The sequence below is a fragment of the Sander lucioperca genome, chromosome 3 (assembly GCF_008315115.2).
Source record: "Sander lucioperca isolate FBNREF2018 chromosome 3, SLUC_FBN_1.2, whole genome shotgun sequence".
Classification (NCBI taxonomy): domain Eukaryota; kingdom Metazoa; phylum Chordata; class Actinopteri; order Perciformes; family Percidae; genus Sander; species Sander lucioperca.
Genome location: NC_050175.1, coordinates 11,497,127 through 11,511,036, shown reverse-complemented (window position 1 = coordinate 11,511,036; position 13,910 = coordinate 11,497,127).

Genomic DNA, 13,910 nt, shown 5'->3' with positions numbered 1-13,910 from the left:
CGATAAGTTTTCCCCTGTTGAAATCCTCTTTAATTCATTGGTTAAAAAGCACAAAGGAATGCAGAGGGCTCTAATGCCGGGACAAACCCGGGCGACGGCAGAGTGCACATCCAAGACAATCCCAGTGCTACCTGTGCCATGAAGATTAGACCATTGTGTGGGGGGAATGTTATCGTCTGCGTGCCAAGCGCCGACTGTGCACTGTAAAAGTCGCCAGTAAGGTGCTTAAGATATGCAGTTTTGTCCTAGGATTTATTGATACTGTTACAGAAAAAAAAAAAAAAAGGTGACCTGGTATCTTGGATATAGTCGTCAGTAGAACTCCTTTGTGGTTTTTATGCTCATATATATATATTTTTACTCCTCCTCAGCAATGTTTGGGGACAGTATCATAGTTGGCGAAGGCCTGATACTGTTCGCTGGTTAAATTTTATCTGTATTCTTCAGAGATCAGGAGCCTCAGCTCAGTGTTTGCAAGTTGTGTGCCGCTGCCAGAGGAACTGCAGGGCTCAGGGAACCATGAACATCCCTTAGCCCCCACCACCCATTTAGTCCCTGAAACTGCTAAACCTCATATGACTGCCACCACTAGCAGCACTACTGCATTGAGTCATACTGTAGCTGTAAATCCATATGAACTAACAGAAAATCAAGTTAAAAGACTTTGAACTTAGTATGTAAAAACACAATGTACTAAAAGTAATGGCTTGAGAGACCATGAAAAAGCATTATGATCATATAACAATAGTCATATATCTCAAGCAGACCTTATTAAAAAGACAAACAACCATGTGAAACGAGCCTGGAGCCTCGGAGCCATCTGTAGACCGTTGAGTGGACTCTGGACGCGACGGCCCCCGAGGCAGCTGGGACTGGTGAGAGCAATAAACAAATGAGGAGAATGGGAGTGGAGTGGCAGAACGTTGTGTATCAGAGCTGTGCTGTGTCGGCACTCTGATTTCGTTTGTGCTCTTACATAATTAAATTTGGACTTGGATCATGCTTTTTAAGAGATTATGTGAGCATATGTTGCTTGAACATGTGCCAGCCTGTGAAATGGGCCTCCTTTCATGAGCACTGTATTAGGTTTAGAGAGTTTATTGAAAATCGGAATTAGTTTGCTGCCAACAGTTAATGAATTGGTGTTATGATCTTAGTCCAAAGGATGCTGTTGTGCTATAACTTAGTCTTGACGTCAGAATAAAGGAGAAAGAAGTCTGCAAAACAAAGATAGTAAATTAAGATTGTTACTCTCCTCAAGTAAAGACATTTATATACTGCAGCCTCAAATATACTGTACACTGTGTTACACTAAATATTAATTAATTAATTGTGTCTGTGTAGTGTATAGTTTACTAGACTGAGCCACATTTTAGATAAAGATACAGTCTGAAGCATTTTGTTCACCTTAATCTTAATACACTGAATTGTTATTTACTGGAAACTGCATTGGTTTACTGGCAAAATGTCTTTCAGATAAAAATGTTTATACATTTTTTGTGTGTTTTATTTAAATTAAAATTTTTAGTAGATGTTTTTTTACCCACCGAAAACTCATCCAAACCCGACCCTTCCCCTGCCGTTTTTTGTTTATTCTCCCCTCTTGTCTCTAGGCCCATGCATCATTTCTGTCTTCTCCATCATCCACTTCTCTCTCCAGCTCTCCCTGTTGTGCATTCATCAGGATAGGAATGGACAAGCCAGTTGGCTCCACTTAAAGAGACACACATATCAGGGTGCTCTCCCTTTACATCTGTCATTTTCCCTTCGGTTGAAACATGGCCCCTGTCAGTGCCCTGGCTGAATATATCACTCTCTCTCTCTCTCTTTATTCCTGCCTCACTCTGCTGTCACGGCTACCATGGGTCTGTGCAGGTCCGTAAAGGTTTAAGCGGTTATTCCAGTCATTATTGGCTGTTAAATCTGGTGATGGTCGTAAAGGCCCTGCCTGTTCCCCCGTGCCTCAGAGGTCAGCTGATGGCCTGCTTTATGAGCTTGCAGCGCCGTGCATCACTGCTGGGCCACAGTTTCATTCCCACCCCCTCCCCATCCACGCTACATCCCAGAAGCAGGACGGATGGATAGGCAGGCCACAGACTGCCATGTATTCGTCCCCGTCTGCTGGGCTAACCTGAGCCGCCAAAAAAGCCTTTTTAAAGTCCCATATTACTCCTCGGAGGCTGGGAGGCCCATTGTGATTTGTGACTCCAGATTATATGAAGTGACTCGCTTGCATGGCCTACGAAGTGAAAGCAACCATCATCCTGGGGATGGCAAGAGCAATTCAGCAAATTTATGGCACATTTCAAGAAATTGTCATTTTTTACAATCCCATAAGCGCGAGAGTGAGTTACTCGCACTCGTAAGTTGTGTCGTTTTCCCATGCCGTTTGTTGGAGTGAAATTCCCCAGATTATCATTGAGTTTCAAAAAGTGAATGACATCAATTTTATTTGACTTGTTTAAAGGCCTTTGCCTCATAATAAGCATTGTTATAGGAGACTACCGCTCTAAAACGCCGTGGCACATCAGTTATGACTCAAGGAGAGGAGAGGACAACTTCTGTCATTATCACTGGTTTTATTGAACACTCATTCATCACATTGACACATTATTCTCTATAAAAACGATGAAAGTTTTCAAATAGAATAGAAGGTGGTCAGAGTCAGAGGGAAAACGAAACACCCATTTCATTTTTTATTTAAGAAATCCATTTACTCATGTGAACCTCTGTTCTTTTAAAAGAAAGTCACATTTAATGGAGGCTCCGCCAATAAGAGACATTGTTCTTGCTGTAGCTACTGTGTGTGCTAATAATTCATTGGCCTGCCAATTATTATTTCTCCCACAATGGGAGACAGGAAAGAGAAGAGAAGGAAGGAGTGAGAGGAAGTACGCTCCACTCGCCTCTCGCTCAAGGACTGCTGCTCTGGAGCCAAAGACAATGTGCTTTTTCCTCTTTTTCTTCCCTCTTCTATCTTAAAGGTCTTTTTTGGAGAGCTGCACACAGGCGTGCTGTCTTTACTGTGAAGTGCAGCCCCTTTATTACCAGGCCTCTGGTGACCTCACCCTGCTGAATGAAGTCATTGACTGAACTGCAGGAAGACAAGCCAGTGTTTCAGGGAATTAATCAGGTCCATCAGCGGCAGAGCTGCTGGGCGCTGGGCGGCCATGTTGGCTCGTTGGCTCCGCTGCCCCTGGGAGCGATGCAGGGTAGTTACCGAGTTGACAGCTAGCTGATAGCCCTGCGTCCTTCATATTACGATTACATCAAAGGCAGGCCTCCTGGATAAAGCGTCGGGGTTGAGGAGTGGAGAATGAGGCCTCTCACCACTGCCTGGATGAGTGCAGCATGACCTCATCCCTAACATACTCAGCCAGAGTTAGGATGATGGAGGGGACCGAGGGGCCATTGGGAGGGGAGCAATTTGGATGCTTAGCCACCTGAAACTCAGTTTTCTAAACATGTCTTTTCCCTATGGTGAATAAAATAATAATAATGATAATCATCTCCCCCTCCCTCTGCTCTCACTTTTTCCTCTGTCGCTGTCATTCGTGTCTCCACTGTTGTGTTCCAGCCTGTCTGTCTATGTAATTTGCCTTGCGTGATGGCATGCTGCTCTGTCCAAAAATAAAGAGAAGACCCCCTTTAGACATCACCAATTAGAGAGACAATTAGACTGAGCCAAGCCACTCTAGGGCTGCGGAGCGCTCACAAGGCTGTCCTGCTTGCCTAGTCTGTGTGTGTGCGTGTGTGTGTGTGTGTGTGTGTTTTTTTGTAGGTGTGTATGTTTCATAATGCCTTTAGAGATCTACTAATACTGATTGTAACATGTTTATTTTTTCATCTCACTCCGTGTCTGTCAGTGTGTCTTGTGTAGACTTTGAGCTTGACATTGGGGTTTCCTGTGTTTAAGTGTAGGAAGGTCAGGAGCAGGAGTAAGGTGTTGTTTCAGGCCACTTTATGAGGAGCGCAGCAGTGAAAAGCTAGCGAGCCTCTTGTCACACATGAAGAGCCATTAGCTCACCAGCCAATGCTTTGTTATGCTAACAATTCAGCGCTCTATGCACAAAATGACCCCTGTTTACCCTTTTTGAACAAAATAGACTTTATTTTATCATTTTATTGCCGTCTTTCTTGTCTGCGAAAGGCAGTCATTTGGCGATGTTTGATGGTGCGAGTGTGTTTGTGTGTGCCTGAAGAGAAGCGGGGGGGTTTCACGTCTGAATTCCTGAGCTGTGTGAAAAGGAGCTCTTTCTTTGGGGCTGAATTTAATGAGATGATCAATGACCCTCAAGATTCACATTCACAACAGGGAGAGAAAAAAGAATGAGGGAGCTGAAGACTCAATAGGTTTACTGCGATTGTATGTCAGCTGTGGTCCCCCTTTGAAAATGTGAATTGTTTTTGAAACATGAAATCCTTCTTTTTGATTGCCGAGCGTTGGGTTTCCTTTGATGTAGCTGAGGCAGACAGAAACAGGTCTAGGATTCTTTTTCAAGTTAGTTTCTGTATTAGAGGAGACATTGGTCAACGATAAGTATGAGAGACTGATTAGACAACGGTGTTTTTTATGCATGTTGTTGAGGTACAAGGGTCACGGTACAGTAAGAGGGTCCTTCCACCAACAGCAAATGGACTTGGATGTTTTAGCATAGTGCAATGCTGTCGGACAATTTGTTCTGACTGATTTCAACTAATTGTACTCACCTTCCCCTCTCCTTCCCTTTGAACTGCAAAGGTAAGAAGGGAATCGGAGAGGTAGGCCTGAAACAGTACTGACAGATAGGACTGTGTTCTCACTTTGAATTATGGAGCACACAGTTGGATGTCAGAATGTATCGCTTTTGAGATCATACAACCCTAATATTTACGAACAGTATGGGTGTACTTGTTGTGTTGTGCATATAAATTAGCCTGCGTTGTATATTAATTATGTTATGTGATGTATTGACCTTGATATCAGCGTCAAAAGTTCAAAAGTAACAAGTATTTATTGCCCACAGGACAAACACAAACAAAATAACTGAATATTGTGTCTGCTTGCATAAATCATGGTTGCTTGTTTCTTTACACACGCTGTATATGCATATACCTTTGCATGTCTGCTACTGATGTGGGTCACATATCATGCCAGAGGAAGGACACTGTCCTCTGGTATGTTTTGCTGTGCTCTCTTCCTTAAATTGCCTATTGTGAGTGTGAAGGGGAGCCAGGGAGATGACATCATGCAGCAGGCAGTGTTTGAAGTGCCAGTCCTGAAGGAACCACTTATAGCAATTAGGATATCCTTGAACAAGCGTTTGCGAAACATTGGCTGGTTTTTGGCATTTGCCTCCCGTTCCTGCCTACTAACTAGCGAGGTTTGATCTCCCATAATTATCTACCCACCGGCTCCTCACTCCTGACAGCTCTCTCCCTGGAGAGGGCTGAATGCTGAGGCTACTCACTGATTGCATCAAAGTGTCAGAAATTGCAACATCAAAAATAATAACTGATATTCCGGCGGCAGGCTGCTCTTTGAATATTTCCTTTAAAACGCTCTCTAATTTGTGTCTCGCACGGTGCCAATGTGTGTGTGACTGTGAGGGCTTAAAGCAAATAAAAGCAGGGGAAGTGCATTCATTAGTGAACCTCTATTTACATATGGCAGGCTATTCTGTCTGAACTGGCATAAAATAGATATGTGTTAATTCTGGGGCTGCTTTACACCATCTCTCACTTCTTTCAGGACTTGCTCAGCATCTGTCCCTTTTGCCTCCTTACTCCTGACTTTGAAATATTTCTGCAGTGCCCTACACAATACATCTCTGGCATCAACATCTTAAATGTCCCATCAGCAGAACTAATAAAAAGTGGCTGGGTGGTGCAGTGCTAAGAGTGACCACCTCACAACTCAACACATTTGATCCAGACAACACACAGTGTGTGAAAATGAATTTTAGCAAACATTTTTGTAACTAGAATTAAAGTTGTTGCTTAAAATTGTTTTATTTTAAAGATGTGACATCAGAGGATTAGAATGGTCAAATTTTCATGTGTGTGTCTTTTCATGTTTGACCACTAGGGTTGGGTATCATTTGGTTTTTTCAGATACCGGTGCTAAAACGATACTTTTAAAACCGGTACTTTTTAATAAAGTTAAAAAAAAAAGAAGAAAAAAAAGAAAGGTACTAAACAACAGTCGGCGACATTAAAGAACGGCTTGTTTATTGCTAAGGCCATATGGTCAAAATTAAAGATGTAATAACTATAACTTATAACAATAACTTATTTCACCATTATTTACTGTTGAACGACAAAAACAACCACCAGATGGGAAAAGGGTATTTTACAATAACTTTGAATGCACCACGAGGCTACCTGTTTTAAGAGAACGCACCGTCTGTGTTGTTTAATTCCGACAACGGCAGCTGCTGCGCTGCAGAGCAGACTGTTATATCCCTGTGTTGGAATCCCTTTACAGTGAAATACAGTCACACTAGCTGTCAGCATTTTAACCCTGTTTAATCCAGCTGCTAGCTAAAGGTAGGCTAACGTTACCTGCTGTCGAATGTAGTGTAAAGTCAGGCACCGAAATGAGGCACCGAAATTTTCGTTCTTATTCGGTCTTGTTACTACCGTTCACGGCGGCACCGGTGCCCTATTGGCACCGCGTTTCGGTACCCAACCCTATTGACAACTGGTTAAATACAACAGAACAAAACAACTTTAGACATAATGAATGAAATCTAAGTGGGAAGTTTATTTCACATTTGCAGCCATCGCAGTTGAAGAAAGTTTTCAAGGCCTTTATTTTGCTCGCTACTGAAATGCTATCGCTAGCATGAACGGCACTGCACTTCAGATAATGCTCACAGAAATGTAAGCCGTTGTGCTGGCAAACACATAAATATTCTGTCAGGCAGTGTGTCCAGAGGGTCCACTTGCAGCAATGTTAGCGGCTCTTTGAGGGTGACATGCATATTTCAACACTATCTTGACTTCCCCGACCTTGCAGAGTTACGCATTAATAACACATTTATAATACATTTATAATACATAATCTCTTTCTTGTTCTTAGCATGTACATTTCACTGTTTAGCACTGATTTTGAAACCGTTTTTAATTGTGGACATCAGAAGAATAATTTGCAATGTCTTGCAGGCTTTAGTCTTTCACTAAAGACCATTTGCATCACCTGCCCAGTGTCTATGGATAGGGCTTAGCCTTGCTAGTGGTGGGTATTACGTCACTGAATTGAAGGGGACAATTGTGTGTTAAAGCAATGAATTGAGATAGACAGTCAGCCAAGGTTTTTGCAAGGATGATATTAAAATCAGCGCAGCAGCGAATGGGGCTGCTTTACCAGAATAAATGAATGCCATAAGAGAGGGGAGAGGCAGGTTTGCTTTGCAATGACAAATGTTGATTTCCCCCGAGGTATTTAAAGTGATTTGACCCAGTCATTCTTTTAAATCACAGACAGGAGATGATAAATGTGCTACTAATGAGGCCTCTGCATTTTATCTCTCACTCTCCCTCCTGCAGGATCGCCCAGGCTCTTAGAGGTGCCTGCTATGCCTTCACATGCTTCTAAAAGCACCCTTAGCCTGACTAAATCCTAACAATGCAGAGTACAGAAAAAAACATCCACGTGTATCCCTTACATGCTGTGAAAGATTGTCAGAAAATTAAAATCATACACGCAATCACATTGTTCTGCAAATGCGCCCTTTTAAAAGCCCCGCTAATCTGAAAAAGAGTCACTGAAATTCAACCCTGTCAGCGTTTGTAGACATTATGATAATCTTCCTACCAAGGTCCCTGTTTTTTTTTTTTTTTAACTGTCTCTTCCCTCCATCTAAAAGGTAAGCACTTTGCCTATATACACATGACAAAAACCAGAGCTGCGGGAGCTGTTAACAGCACGACTCTCATTATCTGCAGCATTGAGCATGCTGTGGAAGGAGACGAAGGCTCTTTTCAGGTGCAGATGTAGAGCATCATTGATAGGGTGTGCTGCTTTCCTCCTTTATAGCCGGCCTCTGATCAATCAGTGCTGACAGGGCAGGGGCTTTGTGTGCCACATAGCGGGACAAATGTCTGCCAGGGAGTGGGGCACACCTGAAAAGAGGAAGCGGCACACACCACCCAGCCCCATGCCTGCAGATTAGCCGCAGCCCGCTTTGATGGATTAGCATGTAGAAAAATTACTTGATTATTGATATGAAAATGTTTTGGGGGGTTGAAGGGGTAGAGGAGGTTCCCGGACTGGTGTGTTTCTAAGGGGATGTGTGTGTGCAGTGTTAGCGATTATCTACCTCGCTTTCCTTTTTCTCACCTGCCCCCCCCTTATCCCCTGCTCTCAGAGAAAAGAGTGGTACAAAGGAAAGACGAGGACATGGGGAGGAGACAGAGTGAGCCTGGGCTCTCTCCAGGAGAGACACATTCAGCTGCCCTTCATGAAATATTGTTCATCATCATATTAACAGGGCTGAACGTGGGGAGATAAGGCCTGTCTAAAAAAGTAAGCAGAATGTCCCTGTGAGATATTTCAATCCTCCCCCCACCTCCACCCCCTTACATTTCTTATTCATTCATTCAGAGTGAATAAGAAATGTAGCAGGACCTTTTTTGAGCCATCCCAAGAAAATGATGACATAATCACCTCCCTTTTAATTGCTTGATTTGTCAATCCCGCACAATCCTAAACTGCTGTGCTGTACGTCTCCTGTCTCCAGCATCCTTTTACTGTCAAATATTACCCTCAGTGACAGAGCAAGGCCTGGCATTTGCATAGTTCTAAATTATGTTGATGTTACAGTACGCATTATCATCAGCAGCTATATCTATATTCTTAATGTTGTGAGGAAACTACAAATCTGAGGTTGATTCCCTTTCAGAGCTCCATTGTTTATTGCCATGTCTTGCTGAAGTGCAAAGTGCAACCCACATAAATGTGATTGACATAATTATGGTGAACTCTCTATCAGTAAAGAATACAAGATGCCAAGTAAAACCAACACCAAGTCATCTATACAAAGCCAAGTGATCCAGGGTAAATCAAACAAAGAGGCTTTGTGACTTTTATATTTAACTATCTCTACTCCCAGACATCAGGTTTGCATCAGTGTGAAAAAAATTACAATTTTGACAGCTATTCCCTAGTTTTTATGTTAACTTTCACCCTGTCTTTTTGAACAGAGCATGTCATCAGCACTCCAGTGGTTTGTGGTTCATTTTAACAAATGTATCCACTCATCCTGTAAGTTGTCCATAATTAAAACATTAGCAGAGTATTTTAGCAGCTGAAAGATGCTTTAAACAGTTCCCATGTTTAGTATGGACAGTGTCTGGACGTATGAGCTGTGATGTGGGGGTCCGCACAGGTGAGAGTGGTCCTACAACTATCAGGCGCTGTCCATTTTTGACAGCCAGAGGATGGGGATGAGGGATTTGTGAGGGCCACGGATTAGCTTCATGGTTTCTGCTGTTCTGATCACAGGAAGTTGGGCCCTGTCTGTTAAATGTCATCCGTGACCGACGGACGGGATCCCGCTCTCTCACGGCCCGGACCCATTACTGCAGACGGCGGCCTCTCGGAGGAGCGGCCCCTGACTAATGGAAACCGTGTGTGCACAGTCTGAACTCCAGAACTCCGGTGACAAACACAAGTAACGCAAAAAGTGTGTGTTTTACAACCCCCCCTGTAAAGGTCCAGTCGTAAACTGAGAATTTACGCCCTTCATTAGTGGTAATACAATGCACATAACTCTAACGTATAACAATTGGGATAGCTATAAAGTAACCATTTTATACCTTCTCAAATCTGTGACTCGTAGGTGACCCTGGTAGAGGCAATGTTAGGGCAGGCAGATTTACAATGACTGCATATCCCCTCTGATAGGCCTCTGCCTTTTTAGAATTAAAGGTGCCAAAATACAAAATGACTTAAATAATAATTTTATGTACCCCACCAGAAATATTAGTCTCCAAAGCATAATTTACAACTTGTAACTCAAGTTTTTTGTTCAAGGAGATTTCAAATTGATTCATGTCTAACTTTGGTTTTATGGCCAGCCAGGGAATGGTAGGAACCCACCTCTGTTTTCCTGGATGTTTCTTACTCTAAAGCCTCACCCAGTCGGTCCATAAAGATGACATATGAGGAGTAAAAATAGCTTGGGTAAAAGGTATTCAAAATTAACAGACACAGTAACAGGACATTTTCTCTAGAGACTTGGTAGTGGGTGTACAAGGCCTTTTGTTCAACCATGACCACATCTTTAGAAATAAAGCCGCAATTCATCAAAGTGGGCATGTTTTGTACACACCCTCAGTGGAAAATTTGCAGCTCTGCTATATCGGTAACTGCATTGAGTGCATAGCAGGAGGGAAGTTGATCATCACATCCTCTTTCAACTTTGGTAAATGAATTTGTTAGTTTAAACCTTTAATACAGTGTTTGTTTGCTTGAGGTACGCTACTGTAGTTGTGAATGAAACGGTGCAAACACTCCGGCTGCAGTCCATTCTTCTTTGGTGCAGCATGACACAGTCAGTCACCTGACTGCCATCAGTGTCAAAGGGTGGCACACACTCAGCGGGGGACCCTGAGTGGAGCCCATTGATGAGATGAAACAGGTTGACTTCTCCCTCGGTCTGAAGTGGAATGAAAAACAAATGTCATGGAGGGTGACAGAGAGCGTCTGTGTCTTATCAGCCCGGCCAATGTGAGTGATGGCTCTTATCTGCCCCCCTGCTCCGCGGCTGTTTATTATCCTAAGGTGGCAGGGTGGTGCTGGGAAGAGAAGAGGACTGGGAGCCCCTTCGTGATCCATCACTCTGGAGGTCTCCTTCCCCTCTTATCTGACCGCTACATGGATAACTGCAGCTCTTGTTTACAGACGCCAGCCCATTTGAATGAGTAGCAGGCGCAGGAAACGATTCCTTTGCTCTCTTTATCAGTCCAGGTGAGTTATAGGGAGGATGGAGTGTGCCACATTATTTTCTTTACACACCCAGACCCAGACATGCACACAAAAAACGTATACCCAAACACTTAAGTACACCAGTATGCACACACACACACACACACACACACACACACATGCATAAACGCATGCTATTCTTCTCCATCTGTGTGAAATAAATGGAGGTTGGAAAAGAGACGATAGATGGTGAATGCAAGGCAGCGCTGCACACACTAGAGGATAAGCTTGTGTGTGGCCCAGTTTATCTCTGTTCATGAATTACATTCATTTCTGTTATCATGTTTTTTTTTCTTGGTTATCTGAGCCAGCATGTGTTGTCAGTGTATACAAGAGTGAGAGTTGATATGAGAAAAAGAAACTACGCCTGTGGTGGTCAGTGGGTACTCTGTTGAGGTTATAGCATTACACAGCATCATATCCTGAATAGGAAGTGTCGTTCCTATATTTACTTGTGTTTTTGAAAGGAAAACCTCAATAAAAATGGCAATTTTTTTCACTTGTTCCATTTCCTTTCGCCATCTCTGTTGGGATATTCCTGGTGCTCCCTGGCAGGGCAGAATGTGTGGGTTTCCATTTCAAACAGGGCTCTCATGTCCATCACAACACCAGGGGTCCCTCCTAAAATACATACCTTCTGTCAGAGCTCGGGGATAGAGGGTGGATGGAATGAAGCAATGGCAGGAGGTGGGGGAAAGAAGTGAGCGAGAGGTGTTTAAGGCTACCGGTCGCCCATTCCCTCGGGGTTCAGTGGTAGGCAGGCTTTCCTCCTCAGATCCAAGTCAGTTTTCACTGAAGCTGAAATAAGTAGAGTTTGTTTGAATGTACAGAAGAGGAGAAGGGGCCCGGAGGCCACCGCCTGTGAACAGACATAATAAATCCCAGTGAAATCTCTTCTACCGCCAACCCCGCAGACTAATGGTGACATGCCGTAGCTTGCGCCCACTCCGGTTTTAGCTTTGTAGAGCCAACAAAGCAGAACATCATGAAGGATGCTAATTGCAAACTACCAAAGACAGGCGGCCATCATGAGGCAGGAGTGGGAATTGCCAAAGTGCCAGAGTTGGGAGTGGGTATAAAGAGGTGGTGAGGGGGGGAAAGGGAGAACGGAATGTAAACAAAAAATCCTGTGCTCTCATTAAAGAGTTGTGAAAAGGCCGTGAGCTCAGTGCACCAAGCCAGTCTGTGTCAGTGGAGATGCCATAATAACATGACAGCGCGGTGGTTCCAGTAATGCCTTCATCACATAAAATAACTCCATATCCCTTCTCACTAGATCTGGTGTCATAGTGTTTCCTTTCTCTTTTCATTTTTCTGTACTTATACCGGCAGCATCAAAATTGGCATTAAATCCTCTGTTGTGTTGCCATGTTCTTAAAAAAGTGCAGATAAAAGTGCACAACTTATTGGAACATGCCGTAGACTTGGTCTCTCACCAGAAGCCCTGGAGTAGATTTCCCACATCCAAAACATAAAATCCACTACTCCGTCCTCTAAACCTGCCCCTACTGTCTGATTAAGGCCTAAAGTTTATTAGGTCATGTAAAGTTTAGAGATAAATCCGAGCAGTAGTTTTAACCTCCTGGGAATACTATGGTCAGGGCTTAACATAAGCATTATAATTATTGCCAGAAAGTAAAGATAATTTTAAGTAATGCATTTGCTTCTATCTTAATTGTTTTGATTCACTGAAACACATCCATCTTGTGTTCCATGTAGATAAAAGCAAATGCTGATGCGTACTGCAGCTAACACGGCTGTCGGCAGGCTGGAGTTTATGTTTGAGGTTACGTGGTAGAGTAGAAACACAACTCGGAGCTCATTCTTCCCACTCCAAGACTAAGAAAAAGCCATATGCCTTGGCCTGATGCTCACCAGAGCGTGGTCTGTTGTTTCTCCCATGTCTGAAGCCTACACACACACACGCACACAGTAACACAGCACAGACGCACACTGCATAATGTGTATGTGTCCAGTCCGACATTGGCCAACTCTTTAAATCATTCTTTATTACAGTGTCACCAGAAATAATGAAGAAATAATGTTTCCATATTTCTTGCGTTTCTATTAAAGAGAATCCTACTAAGCTTAGCACTGCCGAATAGTAATTTATTGTAATTTGTCTGTGATTAATTTGTAGTGTAAAAGCAGCATTTATAAACAGGCATGATCCACCTCAACTTAATAGTTTTCAATTAATCACAGGCTGGGTCCAGTTGCCGCCAAAATAATGGCAATTTAATAACGTGACGCATATAGCAGAGCAGATTACCAAGTATTTATAAATGTCAGTGGCTAGCCTGTTATACACAATGACAGGGAAACATGCGCTAAGCCCAGCAGTGTCTGCTCCTATGTAATGCAACAAATGTCCCATCCTCATAGCAAAGAGGCTATGAATAACTGCGATAATCACTGCACAATGGCTTCATTTGTCAACGTATGAGGAGTGCAAACGTTGGGGCGATTAGGCTGCCTCTCTGTTTTTTTGTTTAGTGAAGGTTTGTTTTTGCTGGAGCGTTGGACAGGCGAGTCTGCAGAATGATGTCACAGGTGACTCTTCAGCTGTCTGTACGACTGTGCCCTCTGCTTTTTTTTTTGCATCGTCTCTGACACATAAAGAGCGGAACAATTCCTTGTGAGCATGTACATGAATTTGACTGAGAGTGAAAATGATTACCACAATGCCAGTGGCAATGTTTTAGCAATCCACGCCAACAGAGACAGCCTTGCCAGTTTGTTATAATGAAATTATACTATGCATTAGACAGTTGTGTGAAGCTAGATTAATACCACACACTTTTGCTGTACCTTTGATAATCTGAGATTTATTTAAATGTAGTGATCCGTAGATAATTAATTAATTATATTCAGAAATATTTTTCGAAAGCCACAATTCAGCATTAATTATTTGGGTGTGTAAAATTCATAAAAGTAC